This window comes from Arvicola amphibius, chromosome 10 (assembly GCF_903992535.2).
Source record: "Arvicola amphibius chromosome 10, mArvAmp1.2, whole genome shotgun sequence".
NCBI lineage: Eukaryota > Metazoa > Chordata > Mammalia > Rodentia > Cricetidae > Arvicola > Arvicola amphibius.
The window spans coordinates 113,829,151-113,850,716 of NC_052056.1; the positions used below are offsets into that span (position 1 = coordinate 113,829,151).

Below are 21,566 nucleotides of genomic sequence, written 5' to 3' on the forward strand. Positions count from 1 at the left end.
TATCGGGGACTGGAGAGATGGCTCAGTGGTTAAGAGCATTGCGTGCTCTTCCAAAGGACCCGAGTTCGATTCCCAGCAACCACATGGTGGCTCACAACCATCTGTAATGAGATCTGGGTGTCCTCTTCTAACCTGCAGGCATATATGCAAACAGAATATTGTACCCATAATAAATTTAAAAAAGGACTCTGAGTATCAAAGAAGCGCTCAAACAATGAATTGAATACTTTTTGCAAATAAAATCCTGATGTTTTAAGCAGATCTAATCTTTCAAAATAATATAATATTAAATGGTGAATGAACGTGGACCCTTGTTACCAGCTAGTCACAACCATCAATTGTATTTGTATTGAGAGAGACAGACAAGCTAAAAGTCACCAAACAAATGATGAGGTTTTTCTCAGTGCTCTAATGTGATACTTTAGTGCAATCTTTAAATCAAGATGTGCTGTTAAAAAGAAAAACTTAAAAGCTCAGGTTTTGAAGGAAGAATCTGACACATATTACCTTGTTCCTCTCATTAGACAACACTGATAGGTGGGGAGAGAAAAAACACCAACTGGTATTGAAAAATCATCTCTTTGACATAAAAAAGAAAACTCTTTCAACTTAATGCTAAGAAGGTAATTAAGAAATTTTCTCTTTCTACATTTTTATTAAATGCAATGACAAAAGTTCAATCAGTAATGCATGGTGCAGGAAGGAAAGAATAAGCACACACGCCAGAAAAAAAGCAGTAAAATGACTTCCCCTACATACATGTTTTGAGATAGGTTTCATGCTGTGCAAGCTGGCTTCAAACTCCATATGGTTGAGGATGACCTTGAATTTATGATCTTTATGCCCCCATTTCTGCTATACAACCTCATGGCTAACAACAGCAAAACACACACACACCACTACTACAGAAATAAATGGATAAATAATTGCCAAAGAACCTAAAGATAACTCCTAAATCTAATGAGTTCAGTTAAGATTTTAGAATGGAAGAAATAAAAATGAAGCACAAATATATTTTTTCAATCAACACATGGTCACCTCACCAAAATTGCAACTACAGTAATAAGCAGAGCACGGTGATACATCTCTAAAATTCTAACACTTATGCTGAAACACAGGGAAGCACAAAATTTAAGCCAGCACAAATCATATACAGAAAAATTCTGGGAAGGAAGGAAGGAAGGAAGGAAGGAAGGAAGGAAGGAAGGAAGGAAGGAAGGAAGGAAGGAAGGAAGACTTCAATTTAACATGTTATAATTTGCCAATAAAGCTACAAAACACTGATGAAATCTTTGGAACTAGAGGAACATACTGTGTTACAGAATGAAAAACTCAATTCTCCCTACCAAGAAACATCAACCTTAAAAATAGATATTTAACACAATTCCCATTGAAATGACAACATTTTAGGTTTTTTGATTTGTTTTTGTTTGTTTTTTGCAAATAGACACACACACACACACACACACACACACACATGATTACCCTAAAATTTATATGAAAGCAGGCTATGGAAGCACATACTTGTAACCACACTACTTGGGAAGCTGAGGAAGGAAGATCATAAGTTCCAGGCCAGCACATGTTAAACAGAGAAGACCCTGTCTCAAAAACCCAACTAAAGCGAAATAAAACAAAATAAAATGAAGCAAGACAGGTATTGTAGTTTATAACTGCAATCCTGAGACTCAAGAAGCTGAAGCAAAACATCCTCAAGTTCCAGAGGAGCCTGGGCTACAGAGTGAGTGGGAGTAAGGGAAGAGAGGGAAGGGGAATGGAGGGGGAAGGGAAGGGAAAGAAGGCAAAGAGAAGAGGGGAAGGGATGAAGGAAAAAAAATATAAAATAAGAAAAATTTATACAAAAAGACAAAGGAACTAGACTATTTTGGAAAAGAATACAAAGGAGTGAACCATCTCTGCACACAGCTGGAGGTACACGATTAATGCAATGTGTGTATATATAGATGATCTGAATCTCATTAATCTGTAAGTTAATGTATGCTGATTTGTGTAATCATACTAAAATATAAAAGTTATTAAGTGAAAAAATCTAAGTCCATTTGATTGAGCTCATTCCTTTTTTATGAAAAACTGTGATGTGGCTTTTGAGTAGATCGTGGAAGCACTCCCTACCAGCAAGCCTGCAAGCCACCACACTTGCCTAGGATTCTGAGGGTAACAGAAACCCAAAACATGGAACACCTATGCCCAAAACACTGGACCAGATATTAACACCTTGACACTTTAAACTCCATAACCCCTGATTTCTAGACCCCAGCACAAAACCCAGAAATATAAACAGTCAAGTCAGCACCCCACACTAGAACCCAGCAATCCTATCATGGTCGTCCTTAGGAAATGCACTACAGATAAGCCCAAGACAAGGACTTCAGAATAGCAATTATATCTTCAAAGACCTTAAAGAGAATATGAAAAAAACCCTTTACTGAAGACTGTGTGATCACAAAGAAACAGTTGAGCGAAATAATGAAAACAGTTCAAGATATGAAAGAAAAAATAAAATCACTAAAGAAAACCAAAACTGAAAAAACTGTAAATGAAAAATTTAGGATTTCAAACAAAAACCTCAGTGCTAAGCCTCACTAAGAGATTACAAAAAGAGCAAATCTCTGGATTTTAAGACAATTCTAGGCATGGATACACCAACTAAAGGGCGTCCAAGTTCATATAGCTAAAATCACGTATTGACCCTCATACAGTGATAGTGGGTCACTTCAGTACACCTGTCTGCCAATAGACAAGTCACTAGACAAACAAAACAAAACAAAACAAAAACAACAATAACGACAATAAATATTCCCCCAAAACACAGACACAAAAACAGAGAAATGCTGGAGTTAAATAACATTATAAATCAAATGAACCTAACAGATATCTATAGAACATTTCACCCCAACAAACAAACAAACAAAAAACCCCAAGCTTTCTTTTCAGTAGCTCATGGAACTTTCTCCAAAACTGACCACATATTAGGAAACAAAGCAAGTCTAGACAGACATAAGAAAATTGAAACTTGAAATTCCCTGCATCTGACCACCATAGACTAAAGTTGGATATCAACAACAGAAAGTAAATGGGTCAAGACCAAAATCAAGAAGGAAATTAAAACCTTTTAAAAATAAAAATAACATATCCAAACCTTTGGGACACTTTGATCACTAAAACTGAATTGAGGACCCAGACATAGTCCTCCTGGTTTTTGACAAAGAAGTCAAAAAATACACACTGGTAAAAAGTCAAATTGGATGGCTGCATAGAGGAATGAAGACAGATCTACGTTCATCATCCTGCATAAAACTGAAGTCCAAATGGACCAAGGGCCTCAGCATAAGAACAGATACACTGAAGATAATAAAAGGAAAAGTAGAGGATACACTTGAACCCACGGGCATAGAAGACCTCCTGAACAGGACACCGTTGCCACCGGCACTATGCCCAACAATCAATAATGGGACCTCATGAAGCTGAAAAGTTTCTGCATGGCAAGGAAACCATCATTCATACAAAGTGGTATTTCTATGAAATAGAAGATATCTTTACCACTTAGACATCTGATAGAGGGTTAGTATCTAAGATATATAAAAACGAAGATAAGAACTTGAACAGCAAGGGATAACTGAATTTAAAAATGGGGTACAGAATTAAACAAGCAGTGTTCAAAAGATGAATATTCAACAGTCTTAGCCATCAGAGAAACAGAAATTAAAACTACTTTGAGAATTCATATTACTCCAGTAAGAATGGCCAAGATCAATAAAACAAATGGCAGCACACACTGGCAAGATTCTGGGGGAAAGGAGAAAACTTATTCATTGCTCATAGGAATTCCAACTGCCACAGCCACTATGGAAATCAGTGTGGCTGTTCCTCAGAAAGAGGAACATCCATCTGCCTGAAAATCCAGGAACATCAGCTCTTGGGCATATGCCCAACAGACTGTCCATCTTATTCCAGAGACACTTGCTCATCCACATTCCCTGCTGCGCTGATAACTGAAGGGAACTGAAACAGCCTAGCTGTCAATCAACAGATCGGCAATGAGATGTGGTACATTGACACAGTGGAATATTATTCCGCTGTTAAAAATGAAATTTACAGGCAAATGAATGGAACTAGAAAAAATCATTCTGAGTGAGGTAAAGCAGACTCTTTCATGTGGATGTTAGTTTTTAAGCCTTTGATATGTATGCTACAAAGGCATAAACACAGAGATTAGGTACCTATTGAGGAACTACACAGGGAGAGAGGACTTCACAAGGAAGGGAAAACAGAATATATGTTAGAGAGAGACACAGAAAAGACTGGAGTGGAAGGATTATTGGGGAGGGGTTGGGAGAAAGGGAGAAAGTAGGGAAAAAAGCTCCATCAGGGCTCAGAGACCTATGCACAAGAGGAGGTAATGATTAAAATGGCCAGAGGTGATAGATGGCTCCAAGGAAAGTATCCTCCAGACACAAAAGGATCAACACACGTACGACCTCACAGAAATTGTGGAAGCATGCACAGTACCTGTACAGGTTCAAGTAAGATGAGGGTCCAGCACCCAGGGGAGGAAGTAAACATGGGGCCCCCACCCCTAACCAAGAAGCTATTTGTAACTGATAACCATTGGCAAAAGGAGAATTGATTTTCTCCAATGGAGCCTCATGGGGCATTTGTTTTTACTTGTTCTCTTTTAAAAAAGACTTACTTATTTTAATGTTATGCACGTGAGTGGTTTGCATATGTGGACAAGTGTGCCCTGAAAGTGTGCCCTTGGAGGCCGGAAGAGGGTATCAGAGGCCCTGGAATGCAGTTCCAGTCTTTGTAAGCTGTGACTAGATCCTGGGTCTTATGTTAAGATCAGCAAGTGCCTCTAATGTGAAGACCGAGACATCTCTCCAGCCCCTTATTCACTGTTCTTAATGACAGCAATTCTCATGGGGGAAGACGGAATTTCAATATAGTTTTAATTTGCTTTTATGTGATGGACAGTAAGGTTGAGCAGTTTTTCTGTATTTAATGGCATTTTTCTCTTAAAAACATCATTAATGCATTGTTTTCATTCTTCAGCAATCAAATAATTAAATTACATTTAGATGGTAAAATAATGACAAACATAGGATAAATAAAACAATATCATACTTCTGATTTATTTGAACTATAACAGTTGTGACAGACATGATTTACTTGGTACTTTAGTTTAAATGATCCTTAGTTCTTCTAAGAAATTATAGGCAGAAAATATGCGATATTCTGTAAATGGTAGTTTCAGTCCATTTTAGCAATCCTTATTCTACTCATGCATTCATATAAGTTTATTGGGTTTTGATCACTGATTGTAGGATTTGAAGTCACTTACAGTGTAACAAGCTGTAATGAATCGTAAAGCTACAAATTCCTTACATAACAGCCTGGAAATCACAAACATACAAATAACAGTATATACACATGATCAGGCTATATTTATATATTTAGGAATATATATACAATTATATATTCATATATGTAATGTATATGTGATTATATACATATAAATTTGAAAAAGGTCACACAAAGGAGGGATTGAAGGGAAGAAAAGGGGAAAATGTTGTAATTATATTTAAATCTAAAAAAGACAAAAAATAATTGAAAATGAAGTTCAAATCTACAAATAAAGGTAAAGCCTACTTGCTATCCATAACTGAAATTAAACCACTGCATATAAGCATGTATACTGCAGTGTAGTCAGTTACAGCTGTCATATATCAATAGATTATTAATAGCACAAATGTTCAAGGAAATATGATGATCCAAGAAATGTTTACATTCCATTTCCTCTTAAACAAATACACTGAATCTAAGGAAAAATTATGTTTTATTGGTACTTCATCTTCAAGTTACTGATACAAATTTACCAAAGAAATGCTATATATTTCCCCAAACATCAAAAAATCTGCAAAGCATTTCTAAGATATTTCTTGCACAATTTCAAAAAATAAGAACGTTCTTAGATCTCTAAAAGGAACAAAACCTGGTGTGCCGATTTTTGAATGGCTCATAGAGTTATGTAAGTATTTCTTCCCAACACTAAGAACATGACAAACAGTCTTCACTTAAATATTCATCCAGTTGGGCATGGAGCATGATGACGCCTTTAATCCCACTACTCAGGAGGCAGAGGCAGGAGGATCTCAGAGCCAATCTGGTCTACGAACCAAGTTCCAGGACAACCAAGGTTACACAGTGAAGTACTGTCTCAAATACAAACCAAAAAAATTCTACCACCACACTGAGATTGCGGGATTCCTTGGTCATAATAATCAAGTTAGTTGACTATGGAATACCCCAATTTTCTTTATATCTTGATCTTGTTCTGTTCTTTAAACCAGAAAGTCTAGTCTGCACACTAAAAGTAGCTGTTCTTGAGCTACAAACTCCCATCAGCATGCCTATGTTTGAGAACCACGTATGTATTCACAGGAAATTTAGGTCTGTAGACGTTCTTGGTCCCATGGCCAAACCCCTCGCAAACAGCAGTAAGGAGAAAACCACTGCACAGAAAGAATCTCCTGCAGCAACTGCCCAACAAATCTAGGCCCCAAGCAAGGCTTGTCTATTTAAGATGGAGCTACTTTGTTTTTAAAGGGTTTTGTCTTTTATTATTTTTATTTAGGAATGTGTGCCTGTGTGTACCTGTGTAAGTGTATGCAAATGTGTGTAGTGTCTTCAGAGGCCAGATGAGGGCATCAAATGCCCTGAAACTGGAGTTACAGGTGGTTGTGAGCTGCCGCACATGAATGATGGGAACCAAACGCAGGTAGGTCCTCTGGAAGAGCAGGACAAGCTCTTCACCACCAGTCTTTAGGATGCTAATTCCCCAAATCAGGAGAACAGAAAGCCACTTCATCCTCTAATGTTCTCTTCAACTTCTTTCTTCAGTGTTTTACAGTTTTCACTGTAGAGGTTCATTGAGGGAGGGAGGGAGGGAGGGAGGGAGGGAGGGAGGGAGGGAGGGAGGGAGGGAGGGAGGGAGGGAGGGAGGGAGGGAGGGAGGGAGGGAGGGAGGGAGGGAGAGAGAGAGAGCGAGCGAGCGAGCGAGCGCTGGGCAGTGGTGACTTGAGAGGCAGAAGCAGAAGGATTTCTGTTAGTTCAAGGCAGGCATGATCTACAAGAGCTAGTTCCAGGACAGCTAGGGCGGTTACACAGAGAAACCCTGACCTGAAAAACCAAATAAATAAATGAATAAAAATAAACAAATAAATAAATGCATACATACATACATGCAAAGGAAAGGAAAGGAAAGAAACAAAACAGAAAGGGAAGGGAAGGGAAGGGAAGGGAAGGGAAGGGAAGGGAAGGGAAGGGAAGGGAAGGGAAGGGAAGGGAAGGGAAGGGAAGGGAAGGGAAGGAAAGGAAAGCACAGCACAGCACAGGAAAGAAAGGACAGCACAGCACGGCACAGCATAGGACAGGAAAGGACAGGACAGAACAGAACGGAACAGGACAGGACAGGACAGGACATGATGGAACAAGATGGGACAGAACAGGACACGACAGGTCAGGTCAGGTCAGGACAGGACAGACAGGACAGGACAGGTCAGGTCAGGACAGGTCAGGTCAGGTCAGGTCAGGTCAGGACAGGACAGGACAGGAAAGGAAAGGAAGGGCAGCTGTGAATGGGGCTGATTCTCTGATTTCTTTCTTAGCACATTTATTATTGGTATAGAGAAAAATCACAGTTTTTCCTTTTGTCGTTAAATTAGAATATAAGAGGCTGCAGAGGACTTAGCAGCCACAGCCAGGCTCGTTTCCCAGCAGCTACACGGCATCTCACACGTTTGTAACTGCAGTCAGGACACGTGACATGCTCTTCTTTGGCCTCTGTGGTGACTGCAGAGTGCCGCACAGACATGAATGCAGGCAACACTCAAATGCATAAAATAAAGATAAAATCTTAAGAAAATGTAATTAAAATATAATAACATTTTCCCCTTTCCCTTTCCTATCTCTAACCCCCCTTCTTCCACTTGCCCTGAACTCCCTATCAAACTCATGGCCCCTTTCTCTGTTATTATTCACACACACACACACACACACACGCTGTGAGGCCCTGACTTTGCAGACTCCGTTTAAAAAGGGGCTTCATCTTAAGCCATATAATAAGCGGACACGGATCTCTGCTCCAGACGTGTGCTGCAATAGTGAAATTTTAACAGATACCCTAAGAAATCACCAATTAAGGAGCAGGGCCATAAAATTTAAAGAGGTCCAGATGTTCCTGAGAGTCATCCTGTCCTTGAAGAAACCTTGTCAGTAATTTATGGCTCTTTGTTAGGGTTTTGCACCCAAAAACTGACCAAGGGTTTCAGAGACTACCTTAGCCTATGCCCTCCTTAACCAATCTGAAGACGACAGGACATGAACCCCCCTTTAAAAGTTCTCTCCTCCCTGGCTCGCTGCCACACCTTCCCCACCCACTGCATGGGGTGCTGGAAAGCGGTGGTCCAAACTCGGGTTTGTAAAATAACAACCCTCTTGTGCCTTACACTGGAATCCAGTTCCGTGGAGTTCTTCTGGAGTTCATTGCCACAGGCCTAACAACATAAGAACATAAAATTACAAGAGATGGAATCTGAATAGTGATGCTTGTATGATATAATTTCGGGGCTGACCACTTGGTAATAGATAATCAATGAGGGGCTCCCCCTGGGGAAAATTAATTCTCTGGCTCTCAGCATTCCTTAGCTGATAGTAATCCTTTGTCTAGGGATGGAGCCTTGAGTTATTTTCCACTTTTGTGTCAGCATGCGTGTGTTTTTCCTGTTCAAATGTTATTAAGTCAGCCACATTCTTAAGGCATTATGGGTGAAACTTCCTTGTCAATTCTAGGAGGCAGAATCTCACAGCAGATTCCCTGGTCTCTGCCATTGATAATCTTTCTGCCCCCATCCTATGATGTTCCTTGAACCTTAGGTGAAGAGGTTGTGTTGTATGTGTATCCCTGGGGCTAGAACCACCATGAAATGCAGCTGTTCTCTGCATTTTGACCAGTTGTAGCTTTCTATAAAGAAGATAGCAGATTTCTATAAAGAAGATCGCAGATTTCTGAATGTTAAATTTTATTCTACCATTTTACTGAAAGTACTTACAAGTTCTAAGAGTTTTATTGTGAAATCTTTAAGGTATTATGTATAGAAACATATCTGCAAATAAGGGTATTTTACTTATTATCGATTTTAGTTCCTTCATTTCTATCCCTTAACTTATGCTTCAGCTAAACTAAGCACTACATTGGACAACAGTGAAGAAAGATGGACACTCTCTTGGAATTCTCCATTTTGTAGAAAGTTAACCACACATTTGTCATATATAGTCTTTATTTTGTTGAGACATGGTCCTTGTATTCTGAGTCACTTTAGGGTTTTATTAACGAAGGAATGCTGTATTTTATCACAAGTTTTTTCCACATTTATTGAGACGGCCATGACTTCTGTCGCTGACTACATTTTTGCGATGATTACATCCATTTATTTGAAAATGTTGATCCACTGCAGTATCTCTGGGATGAAGATAACTTAGTCACAATGGAAGACCCTTTTGAAATTGTCTTGATTTTGTTTTGCAAATATTTTACTGAGAATTGTTGCATCTATGATCACCGGAGAGACTGATGATAAATAATTTTTTAAATTTGGTTTGAGTCAGAGTCATACAAACTTTGAAAAAAAGAATCTGGTAGCATTCCTTCTCTTTCTATTTTACTGAATAAAATAGTTCTTTAAGTGTCTGGTGGAATTCAGCAATGAATCCATTTGGATTTTGATGTTTTGGGGTTGGAAAATATTTTTATTAATGCTTCAATCCAACTATGTGCTACAGATTTGTTTAAATCATTTATCTCTTCTTGGCTTAATTTTTGTGCATCTAGAAGAAAATTGTCCCCTTCCTTCAGATTTCTGATTCAGTGGCACATAAATCATTAAGACATGCGCTATGGTTCTCTGAATTTCATCAGTATCTGTCATAATGATTCCTTTTCATTTATAATTTATACATTTGGATCTTTTCTTTCTCTTTTAGTTAGTATGGTTTAGGGTTTGCAGATATGTTTAACTGTTTTCAGTGAACCAAATTGTTTTATTGCTTCTCTGTATTGTTTATTATTTTCTTTTAAACTTCATTATTTTATGATCTTCATTGTTTCCTTGAGTCTAGTAAGTTCAGGCTTTGGCTTCTGGCTTTTTTAATGCTCCTGGGTACACCATTAAGTGGTGGTTTTTGTTTTTTTTTTTTTTTTTGAGATCTCTCTTATTATTTTTTTAAAATGTAGTCAACTTCCCTCTTAGGACTGCCTTAATTGAAATCTCATAGGTTTCAGTAATTGTGTTTTTATTTTCATTTTATTCTAGGATTTTTCTCAACGGCTCATTCATCATTCATTAATGTGTAATTTGATCTCTAAGAGTTTGTGTATGTTCTACAATTTCTCCTGTGGTCATCTTTTACTCAATTTTGATAATATAAAATCGATCTAATTTTCTTATGTTTGTTAAAACTGTTCATTTTGGAGAAAGTTCCATGAGCTATTCTGGAGAATGGGTATTCTATTAGGTCTGCTTATGATGTCATTTAACTCAAACAGAAATTGCTACTTTTATTGGGGTGATCTATCAGTATGACTGGCATGCTGAAGTCACCTACTATTATTGTGTTGTGTTGTTTATCTTTACACATAATACTTGTTTATAAAAATGGGTGAGGATATGTTCAGTGACATATTTGTTTTTTAAATTATAGTGTTCTCTTGATGTATTGTTCTCTTAAACTTGGATACAATCTTGTTTGCCTCTTTTGATTAATTTCAATTTGAATTCACTTTTGCCAGCTGAATTTGCTTGTTTCCTAATTTCATTTGTTTGGATACCCATTTTTATCCTTTCACCCAAAGGCACTGTCTATCTGTTTTTGACAGGAAGCTATATTTCATGGAGGCAAAAACATGTGGATCCTCCAAAAAAACAAAAACAAAAACAACTCTCCAATGTAGTACTCTGCCTTTTATCTGCCCTTTGATTAGGGAAGTGAAAGCACTTACATCCAGAGTTATTACTGAAAAGTATATTAATTCCTGTCATTTTGTTGACCTTGCAGTATTTGGTGTATTTCTCTTACTCGTTTACTTATAATTAAGGTCGCGTTTATTCTTTCCCATAGCATCATGAATGTATTTATCTTTCTCATTAGTCCAAAGAATTCTTTAGGTGTCTTCTGTAGAGATGGCTTAGCTCTCATGGATTCCTTTAGCCCTTTTTCAAGAAATACTTTTCTTTCTTTTTCATTTACAAGAGATAGTTATGCTAGGTATAATCAATCATCTGTATGGGAATTAACTTCCAGTGCTTGAGATACATCACTGCAAGCCTTTTTGGCTCAAATTCCTGGTTTCTGTGGATAAATCTGCTCTTATTATGATAGAATTATTTTTATATAGAGAGTGGAGGTTTATGATTTTTGAATTTAGAATTATGATTGAATTTAGATTTATGAATTTAGAATTAAAGTCAACTTCATTACATATGTGTTTGGGAATTTATATATTTCTGATTTAAAATAGCACATAAAAGATTCTTCCATTTGTATCATTTAGAAAGTGTTTTAATTTTTAGTTATAGGAAAAATACTATTTATTTGTAAAGAATGATTATGTATACACAGGTTAATTAAATGAAACCTGGTGCACTGCAATAACAACCATTATTCTTAAGTGCTGAACCACCGCTCCATCTCTCCAGCCCCTCTTCGGGAGATTCTTAACTAGGTGTCTTTAACTACCCAGTTGTGCACAGGAATAAATATACTACACCATGAGATAAATAGCTGCTATATTCTAGGATGTCAGGGATTAGTTTTAGAGACAGACACTGGAATATGTCAGTATGAAAAGTATTGTTAGGCACATAGAGTTTTTCCCACAATAACTAGAAGGGTGACATTTATTCTAAAAACATTGTTTTTGAGATACTGGTGAATCATCAGCATCCAAGGCCCCTGCTCATAGGCAACATTGTTCCAGGGACTTAATGAGCATAAAGTCCAGTTCAGGCTCTGTGTACAGGCTTGGGGTCCAATTGCGGTACCAGCCAGGTTGCTTTGCACTATGTTGATCCCTGGTATATGCTTCCTTCTCTGGACTGACTCTCCATTAATGCTCAATCAAAAATTGTAACTTTAAATCATAGCCTAACCAAGTGAAATAAAATAGCTAGCTAGATGTTTTGGAAGGAAATATTGGCATCTTCATAAAACAAAACCAAATTTGGGGAACTACTTTTATGACACAATTGTAAGTGGGGTCAGAAATAAAAACCAAGATGGCACAAGATTTGAAGTATACACTATATCAAGTGAATAGTGCATCCAAGATAGAAAGAAATCAAATAAAATGAAACAAGGAGTATTTTTCTATAATACATGAAATATCCTAAATGAATTTTACTTGAGAAATTCAGAATAGGAGATCACTTTATAGTTCAAGCTACATGGCAATAAAAGAAGCTTGTGAAAATAATGACCGATGGAGTTGAAGTTTATGTAATCAAATTGGTTAAATAAGACCAAACCCAAAAGGCAAACACAAACTTAGTCTAGCTAAAACAAACAACAACTTGGTTAATCTGAAAAAGGTGTAAGACTGGTTAAAAGACAATGCTTAAAAATGTTCTTGGGTTAAACTATGCTTTATAGAGGAAACAACTTCTCTCAAATTGCACATCTTAATTTCAAAGAAATTAGGGCAACGAGGGCAGCAAAAACTTCATGGAGTCTCAGCAGAACAGAAAGCCACAGCAGAGCTGCCATGCCTAAGATTAAGATAATATACCAAGGTGAGTTTCTATTGCCCATGACTATCGTTCCATTAAGCAGAGTTTGATACACATGTGTAATTATTTAACACTGAAGAAGGAAGATGCCTCCTGAAAATGAGTCGAGATCAAAAATGAACTGCAAAGGACTTGTCCCAGCTCTGCTTGTCTATTCCTAATTGCCCTATTCTTGGTACACCTAGTAAGAAAGCACTGGTCTCAAAAATCGTGTTTTCAAATTCTGATGTCTTTAATATCCTGGTGTCTTGGCTGCTGAAGAAGACTCTAGCCAGCTTGAGCATGGAAGACACAGCTCTGGGATGTCTTGCCCTTTCCCATATTCCCTTTGTCTTGCTAAAAACCATTAGATTATATTTCTAAAGTTAGGCACCAAACTCTATTCCCTTATTTGGCCAATTCCCCCTGCTAAGGCTGACTACCAAGGTCCAACTACCAATGTATAGAAGAGCAGCAATTGAAAGCTCCCTTTGGGTCACCTAATTAACATGCCCAATTAAAATTAAACACCCTATCCTAACACAGGGTTTTACCTTGTACCTTTATAAACCCGCCATTTTCCTATAGTCCACGTCGTCTGTCTCCTCTCTATAGAGGCAATCCTTTGTCCCTCCATAGCATATACCCTTCCCCCTCTCCCTTGTTCCTTTCCCCTTCTCTTTTATCCTCTCCCTCATCTCCCTCTTACACCCAGTCTTCTGATCCTCTGGGGCAAATAAATTTCTTTGTGCTAAGAACTTGGCCTTGGGGTTTGAGCCCATACTCAACTCTATAGCTCCCACATAGGCTGTACCTCGAGTGCTTCATTCACAAACATTCTGGCCTCCGTGTCACTGGAACTGCACACTGTTTGGATTCTTGCCTTCTAGAATTGTAGGGCTTGTCTCCATTACCTTGCAAAGCTTACATTCTGCACATCTGTAGAACAAGCACTGTATGGATAGCGCCAAGCTCCAGTGCCAGCCTGAGATGAGGCCTGGCCTCCTTGGTTTCCAGCAGGTATCCTGAGGGTTCTATCTTTGCTAGCATTCTCAGCATTCTCTTTTGAAAAATAATTTGTATTTTTATTTCCGAGATCTCTGGATAGGAGGGACTTGCCCTTAAGGTATATTTTCTGTTCTAGTGTGAAGTTTCCGAGGTTTTATTAATGCTACTGATCTCTTTAAAGAGTACATATGCTTTGTGATTTTAAACTTATTCATGTTTCTGCCCTTGATAAACCTCAAACTGACCATGTTTTCTCTCTCACTGTATATCTAAGAGCAGTGAGCAGCAATCATGACACAGACTAGATGGTAAAATGTCTTCTAATTTCCTCCGCCAAACAAATTAGTCCACTACTTTTGAATTCCACTTCCCTCAGAATCTGAGGACTGCAGTCAGCTTTGCTAGAAAGTATCATGAATGAGCAGCCTTTAGATCAGTTCCTGATAGAGTCCTTGTTCCCCTGAAACCTGAGGTACCTGACCTCTACTGTCAGAATTTCTCTGGACATTCTGGTCTTCCAACTTCCCACAAAAAAAATGCCCATTCAAGCACCTCATATGAGACCCCCCCCCACTTCCTAATAAAATCTTACTTCCCCTTTAAAAAACAAGCAAAACAAAACAACAACAACAACAACAAAATACAACCTGTCCCTTAAGCTCAGCATACAGCATTCCAGGAATTGTGGGTCCTCAATTCTACTCCACTGGGCAATGCAACAGTTTTTATCACTGTGCTACTTTCGTAATAACTTGAAATTGAAATGCACCTCAAGCATTTTTTTAAATTGTTCAAGTTTATTTGGGCTCTTTTGGGAAGTCAGTTTTGAGTCTTTGGACATGTATTTCATTTGGAATACCCTACAGAAGCCAGGAAATTAGTAAGGAACCATGGAGGAGGCTTTCAAGGGAGGGAACAAAGGGGAAGAGGATTAATAGAAATGGAAGGATTAACTGCATGAGTTGGGGAGCAGGGAGAACAGGGAAGAGCAGAAAATATGGGAAGGGATAACTAAGACTAAAGACCTTCTGAAACAGTAAAATAAAACACAGCTACTTCAGAACCTGTACAATACACACATACAGTATTCAAGTGAAGTCAACTTTGTATAATACAAACACACATATATACAGTACTCAAGTGCAGTCAACTTCATACAATGCAAACACACACACACACACACACACACACACACATATATATATACATTATTCAAGTGGAGACACCTTTGTACAATATACTCACACTTATATACAGTATTCAAGTGGAGTCAACTTCATACAATCAAACACACACATATATAAAGTATTGAAGTGGCATTAACCTATAAAAAGGCAACAATGTCCCTATTAGATACCACAGACTAACAAATAAAAAATCCAATAACTCTTTTGGAGGTCTTGGACTGTGAAATTCCAGAGATTATCAGACACTACAAACTTCTACTACTGAACTTGCTTAGCCTCTAGAACATGACTGTAAGACCTGGTCACTGAAGATACCATTAGAATCACGGTGCTGGAGGGCTCTATGCTTGATGTCAGGAGAAAAGTCACCATTTGACTTAAAAATCTGTGAATCATGCAAGCTGGAACAACGACAGGCTTAGCAAGACATGTCTACTGATTAAGCGTGGCGCAAGTCATGAGAGTACCATTTTTAAAATGGATTTAAGGCCTGTTTCACACTATGTGACCTGTACCCTGCAGTTATTGGGGTCTAGAACTGTGGCTAGAAGGTCACAGACCCAAGAAGAGAACCAGCTCCAAATGACTTATTGATGTCTGTGCTCAGGTAAACCCCAAAGGGAGAAAGAAGATTCCATAAGGGATTGGGACTCGAGGAAAGGGGCCTGGGAGCATTGGAAGTTGAACTTTACTGATATCTGGCCTACTGCTTTGGGCCATAAATATTTGTTGGTGATTGTAGACACCTTCTCAGGATGTATGGAGGCCTACCCCAACTGAACAGAGACAGCTCCAATAGTTACTAAGAAACTTCTTCAGGAATTAATTCCTAGCTTTGGACCACTCCTAGCTTTGACATCCAACAACGGCCTAGTCATCATGGCAAAGTGTCTCAAAATCTGTCGAAGATATTCAATATTAATTGGTAATTACCTTATGTATGTAGGCCACAAAGTTCAGGTTGGGTAGAAAGAAAAAAATCTTTCTTTCTTTCCTTTCTTTCTTTCTTTCTTTCTTTTTTTTTGGCTTGTTTTTTGAGCCAGGGTTTCTCTATGTAGCCTTGGCTGTCCTGCAATTCGCTCTGAAGACCAGGCTGGCCTCGAATTCACAGAGCTCCACCTGCCTCTGCCTCCTGAGTGCTGGGATTAAAAGTGTGCACCACCACCACCTGGCCACAAAATTCTTAAAACAATAACAACAAAACAAAACAAATGCTCTGATGGATCTAGGTAGTGCTTAATCATGGCTTCTTTATTTTCTTCCTTACTTACTAAGACAAGAATGATAAGTTTTAAACATATGTGCTATTCTAGCTTCATTTCTATAGCTGTGGAAATATCCTAACAAAAAGCAATTTAGGGAAGAACAGTTTTGGGTTACAGTCTGCCATGAGGGGAAGTCTATACAGTAGGGAATTGAGGTAGCTAGATAATTACATTCAGAGTCAATAGCTGATAAATGAATCTACACAAAACGCTTGCTTAATTTTTTTTTCCAATCATACAGTTCTGAACCCTTTGGCTAGGGAATGGAACTACCCATCTACAGTAGCTTAGGTCTTCCTCCACCAGTTAGCTTAAATAAGACAATCTTCGTACACACATGCCCATAGGCCAACCCATGTAAACAGTCCATCACTGTGATCCTCCTCCAAATGAATCTAGGCTATGTCAAGGTGACAACTAATGCTAACGATCATTTGTGCCAAATTGGAAACCATAATTCAGAAGTCTGACCTCTTGGTTTTGATCGTTTAATTCTGTATGTTAAAACACCATTTTGATCTGCCAAGTGAGGTATGTCCTCTGTTGCAATAGTAGCATGGCAATTATACGGATAACCTGTTTCTGACCTGTTATGAGGCCTGCTCCACAGGAGAGAACTCATGCTGGGTACTGAAAACTTGGTCAGTACCCTAGGGGAAAACCAATTGATATTAGAAACTGGTGATGGTGTCAAACTGCTTTCCTAGTAACAGCTCTTATTAGTGCTGCTCTCAGTCTTCATTAAGAATGCTCGTATTGTGGTGAGCAGCAGTTACTACCCAGGGGTCAAAGAGCCGAGAATAAGTGAAGCTCAGCCTCACAGGTCATCTATGTCACCTCTCCAGAGGTCAGGGACATAGTGGAAGGACTATGATGGTCAGAAGATGACCATCACACTTAGGAGAGCTCAAGGCATCTGTAGCTACTGAGAAAAGTACTATGTAAGATTACAGACTGAAGGTCAGAATTTCACCATGGGTGTGAGAGCAGTCCCATGAGACCCCACCCCTTCTTGAGGGGTACTGACAGTCATTGCTTGCTGAGGGGTGTAATTTGTTTCAGTGGCATAACCACTGATAAACTGCTCATGCTCCAGTAAATAGCCTCTCTCCCCCATGCTAGTGCAGGCAACCCTAAGTAAGTGTTCTCACATAAAACGAAGACAGGAAATTAGGAGGGAGACTTGCTGACAAAGGGATTTCACTGGGAAAGGGATAGTGCACGATAGACTAATTGGGGTAAAAACAACTAAAATCCATTGCATACAAGACACATACGTTGCAGAGGATACTTCTTCAGTGTTGAGACAGTAAATTCTGGGAAATGCCCCAAAAGATCACTCCTTTTTAGGGCATCAGGGCTAAAGCTGCCTCCATAGGCAATGAAGAAACAATCTATTCAGATTCATACTCTGTGGCAGTTGCCAGGTATCGTCATACAACGACTGGAGTCAGAAAGAACAAACACTTTCCCATTGTTTTATGACTCTAGAGAAGAGGAGTATCTCTTATAGATATTCCCCATAAATTTAGTCAGCTGTGCCCACATCTCGGTGCTCCCTCTAGGGCAAAACAGTAACAACCAGGCCCACTAGCCAAAGTACCACTTCAGGGCCTGTGAGCTCTCCTTTTGGAAGTTTTTCTTCACATACAACAGTGTAGAAAGAACAAGGAAAAGGAAGTCTCCTGAATGTTCATCTGTGCTTATTAACAAAGTAGAAGTAAGTAGTACTTCAGCGGGTGATGGCAAGCTACAAGTATGAAAAGGGAGGGTTCTCTCTCCCCACTCCCAATTCCAGTAAGTGGAATATCAGGATTCTCCACAGAATCATGTGACCACAGGCAGCCAGCAGCTGCCCACTGGCACTCTATGTAAATGAACTCAGTCACCTCTTGGGTTTTCCCCTCTCTTCTCCCTCCTCCTTATGAGGGACACAAAATCATAGAGAGTCACTAACTGAAGTCGGCTCTGTACTTTTAATTGCAGGCAGGAAGCCAAAGTGCAAACACAATGACTGAATTCAGTTTTACAAGTAAACACTGGAACTGAATTCACCCTAGTCCGGGAAGAATGCCTCTGATCACAACTAGCAGGAAATCCAATTCAAAACAGGGTGTGTCATCTTCAGCTCACACTGTGGCCTTTATACCTTTCACAAAATTCTCTGCATGGTAGTTTCCTTCTGGAAAATGTTCCCACAAAGACTAAACTTCATTCACGATATTATATTCAGAATGCTTTGCAAGAAATGTTTGAATTCCAACAGCTACCACCTTTGGTAGAAATCTGTTTTTTTTCTCCTTTGGTTGAATTTAAGAACCTATCACTCATTCTTCTCCCAACTCCATTCTAATCTCTGAGTTCTCCCTGGCATCATGCCAACTTTCAATTCCCTTCTTGTTTCTAGATCACTTGATAAGTTAGTATGAAAATGTTGAGATCCTGAGAGAATTGACACAACCATACACTTTGGCAAAACCACATCTGAACTGTGCCAGGTGGCTCATATGCCTATTTCTTGTGCTTCCAGAGTTGGCCAAGACTATCAAACAACTTCAAGAATATATACATGTGTACAAGGGCTGCCAGCCTGTAGCTCTACAAAGGTCTGGATTCATACCAGCTGCCAATGGCCAAGTCTTCACAATACGATGCTGTAATTATAGAAGCTTAGCGGGATTTTGGTCCAACATGAAACAGTAAGCTAAAAGTCAGGTACAAATAAAATTAAACTGGATAAATATGAATAAAGGAAAGAACAGAAGAAATGAGGCACAGTTTTGCCAAACTGAAAGGGTTAGGTGTGGAGAGAATATCTCAATTATATCATGACATACTGTCAATATTAGTAGGCTTGAAGGCCACAGAGGATGGGCACTCAATTATAATGACCTTTGAACCTCACCTTCTGTTCTGATCATAACGGAGAGTACTGGCTGTGCCTTGCCTGTGTGTGCTGTGCTCACAGCTGGGTGCATGCCCCAAAAGTCCCTAGGCATTTGAATTTCTAGTTGGACAGAAGTGTCATGCAACTTGCAAAGGTATTAAAAGCAAGGTTAGTTGTTTTCAACAACTTGGAATCTGAAGGAGTTGACTGCTCTGCCAATATAGGTCACAGATCTGTCTAGTCTCAGCCCACTCCATCCTAAGGTGGGGCTATGGTATTCACATGGTAGGCTTTCTCTCTGTTCCTCCATGTGCTCCCAAAGCAGCAGTGCAAATTCATGTGGACACACTTCCTGATCCCTCCAAGTTCTTTCATGGGATCCTAGCCCATGAGCAGCTTGGAAAATCAGAGACCTAGGAGGTGAAAAAAAAAAAAGCTCAGATTTGAACATGAGATCTTTCAATGCTCCTAGTTACAAACAAATTTCCTTCTTCGTGGACTCCCTACGGTCAAAATTCTCCACTTCTTTCTACCTATAATTTCCTTCTGTGAATGCATTCCTGTGCCTATCTCAGGCTCTTTCCTCATGTGGCGGCTATATACTGATATAAGATTCCTCTCTGTATGCTATAAATATGTTTTATTACCATTGGAAAATAAAGAAGCCGTTTTGGCTGATGGCAGGGCATAATATAGCTAGGCGGGAAAACTAAACGCAGGGAGAAAGAAGGTAGAGTCAGGCAGATGCCATGTAGCTGTCAAAGAAGAAAGGAGTCAAAACCTCACCAGTAAGTCACAGCCTTGTGGTAATATACAGATTAACAGAAAAAGGTTAACTTAAGATACAGGAGCTGGCTAGGACTATGCTTGAGCTGTTGACCAGAAAGTATTCCAATTAATATAGCTTTTATGTTATTATTCAGGTCTGGACAGCCAAGAAATGCAAATGCAGTCTCCATTTACATACCTCAGGTCACTTTCTCTTGCTTCATAAGTACTTCTGTTTCTTTCCTACATTCATGTTAATCTCACTTGGGTGCTTTTTATTAAAAAGAAAATGGTGGTTATTTACATGTATGGTTTCTGGGTGTCCTACTGCATTATGATAAGGTCTATATGCTTTTTGTATCAGACCAAAGAGTTAATACCAGAACTTAATTGTGGCTTCTCCTGGCTTTAAGAAAGTTATTTTACATAAATGGACCAACTGGGTCTTTCAGATTTCCCATCTGTGGTAATGAAATAAAATAAGCTGCTCTTTTACTTTGGGTTTCCTCCCTCCTCACCACTCCAGATCCTTACAAGAAAGATGCCAGTGTTGTACCTAAGAGAGGCAATCATTCTTTTACTATGTCATAAAAAAGAAAAGAATAAAATTTGATTCTTATTAATCAGGGTGACTGTGGGTCCTGAACTTCACAGGTGGGAAAATTTAATCCCTGTGAACTAAAGTAACTCTGGAATTGGTGACAACAAGCCACCCCAGTTCCTACTATGCTTTTGGGTCTTGTTTCTCTCCAAAGTAACTCAGGGATTAAGCAGTGTGAGATATTACTGCTTTCCAAGAAGCTTAAGTCCTAATCCTTGCTGGCCAGAAAACTTAGTTCTTGTTGACTAATATAACTCCCGATTCCCAAACGGGTACTTCCTGCTGACTCCTATTGACTTAGCTTTCAGATGTGTTCTCCATGACTAGGAAGAACTTGATCACTGAGCCCAAAAGGAAAAATTTAACTCTGCTTTAATTCACCAGGAGATTTATATCAATTTTTGGAAAGAACGACTGTTAGAAATTTGAGCTTCAACCCCATGACAGATAAATCTGTTTCATGAAAGACAAAAAGCAACCAGAAGTGCCCTATGCACAAGCTTTTGTTCAAGACTAGTATAACTGACCTTCTTTTAACAACCAAAATTTATGAATATATAGGTTAAGAAGACAGTCAATATATTGGCCCTTGCCTCTAGGCCAGAAAGGTTCCAGGGGATGATGGAACATCTCTCCAAGAGTCCTATGGTTCTGTTAAGTGTGTCTTAACATTTTTCTATTTGATCAGAGGTTATAGAGACTCAGAGGCTAAACAAGAACCACTGTACATTCTTCAGAGTCAACAAAGAGAAAGGATATCAATCTTTCCAAGCAAAACAACATGATCATTAAGTCTGACCCATCTCTGTGGACAGCACAACCAGTCCCTAAAAGAAAGTGAGAGCAGGAAGTCAGGGCAGGAACTGACACAGAGGCCATGAAGGTGTACCGCTTATTGGCTTGTTTGTCAAGGTTTGCTCAGCCTGTCTTCTTATACAGCCCAGAACCACCTGGCAAGAGTGGCACTGCCCACAGTGGACTGGGCCCTCCCACATCAGTCAGTAATCA

At 39.0% G+C, this 21,566-nt stretch overlaps 1 protein-coding gene across 8 annotated transcripts in view; it reads right to left on the reverse strand.

Annotated features, from left to right (window-relative positions):
* Spidr (scaffold protein involved in DNA repair) overlaps positions 1–21,566 on the reverse strand; it is a 209,266-nt gene that overhangs the window by 90,696 nt on the left and 97,004 nt on the right. The gene's annotated exons all lie outside the window — the stretch shown is intronic.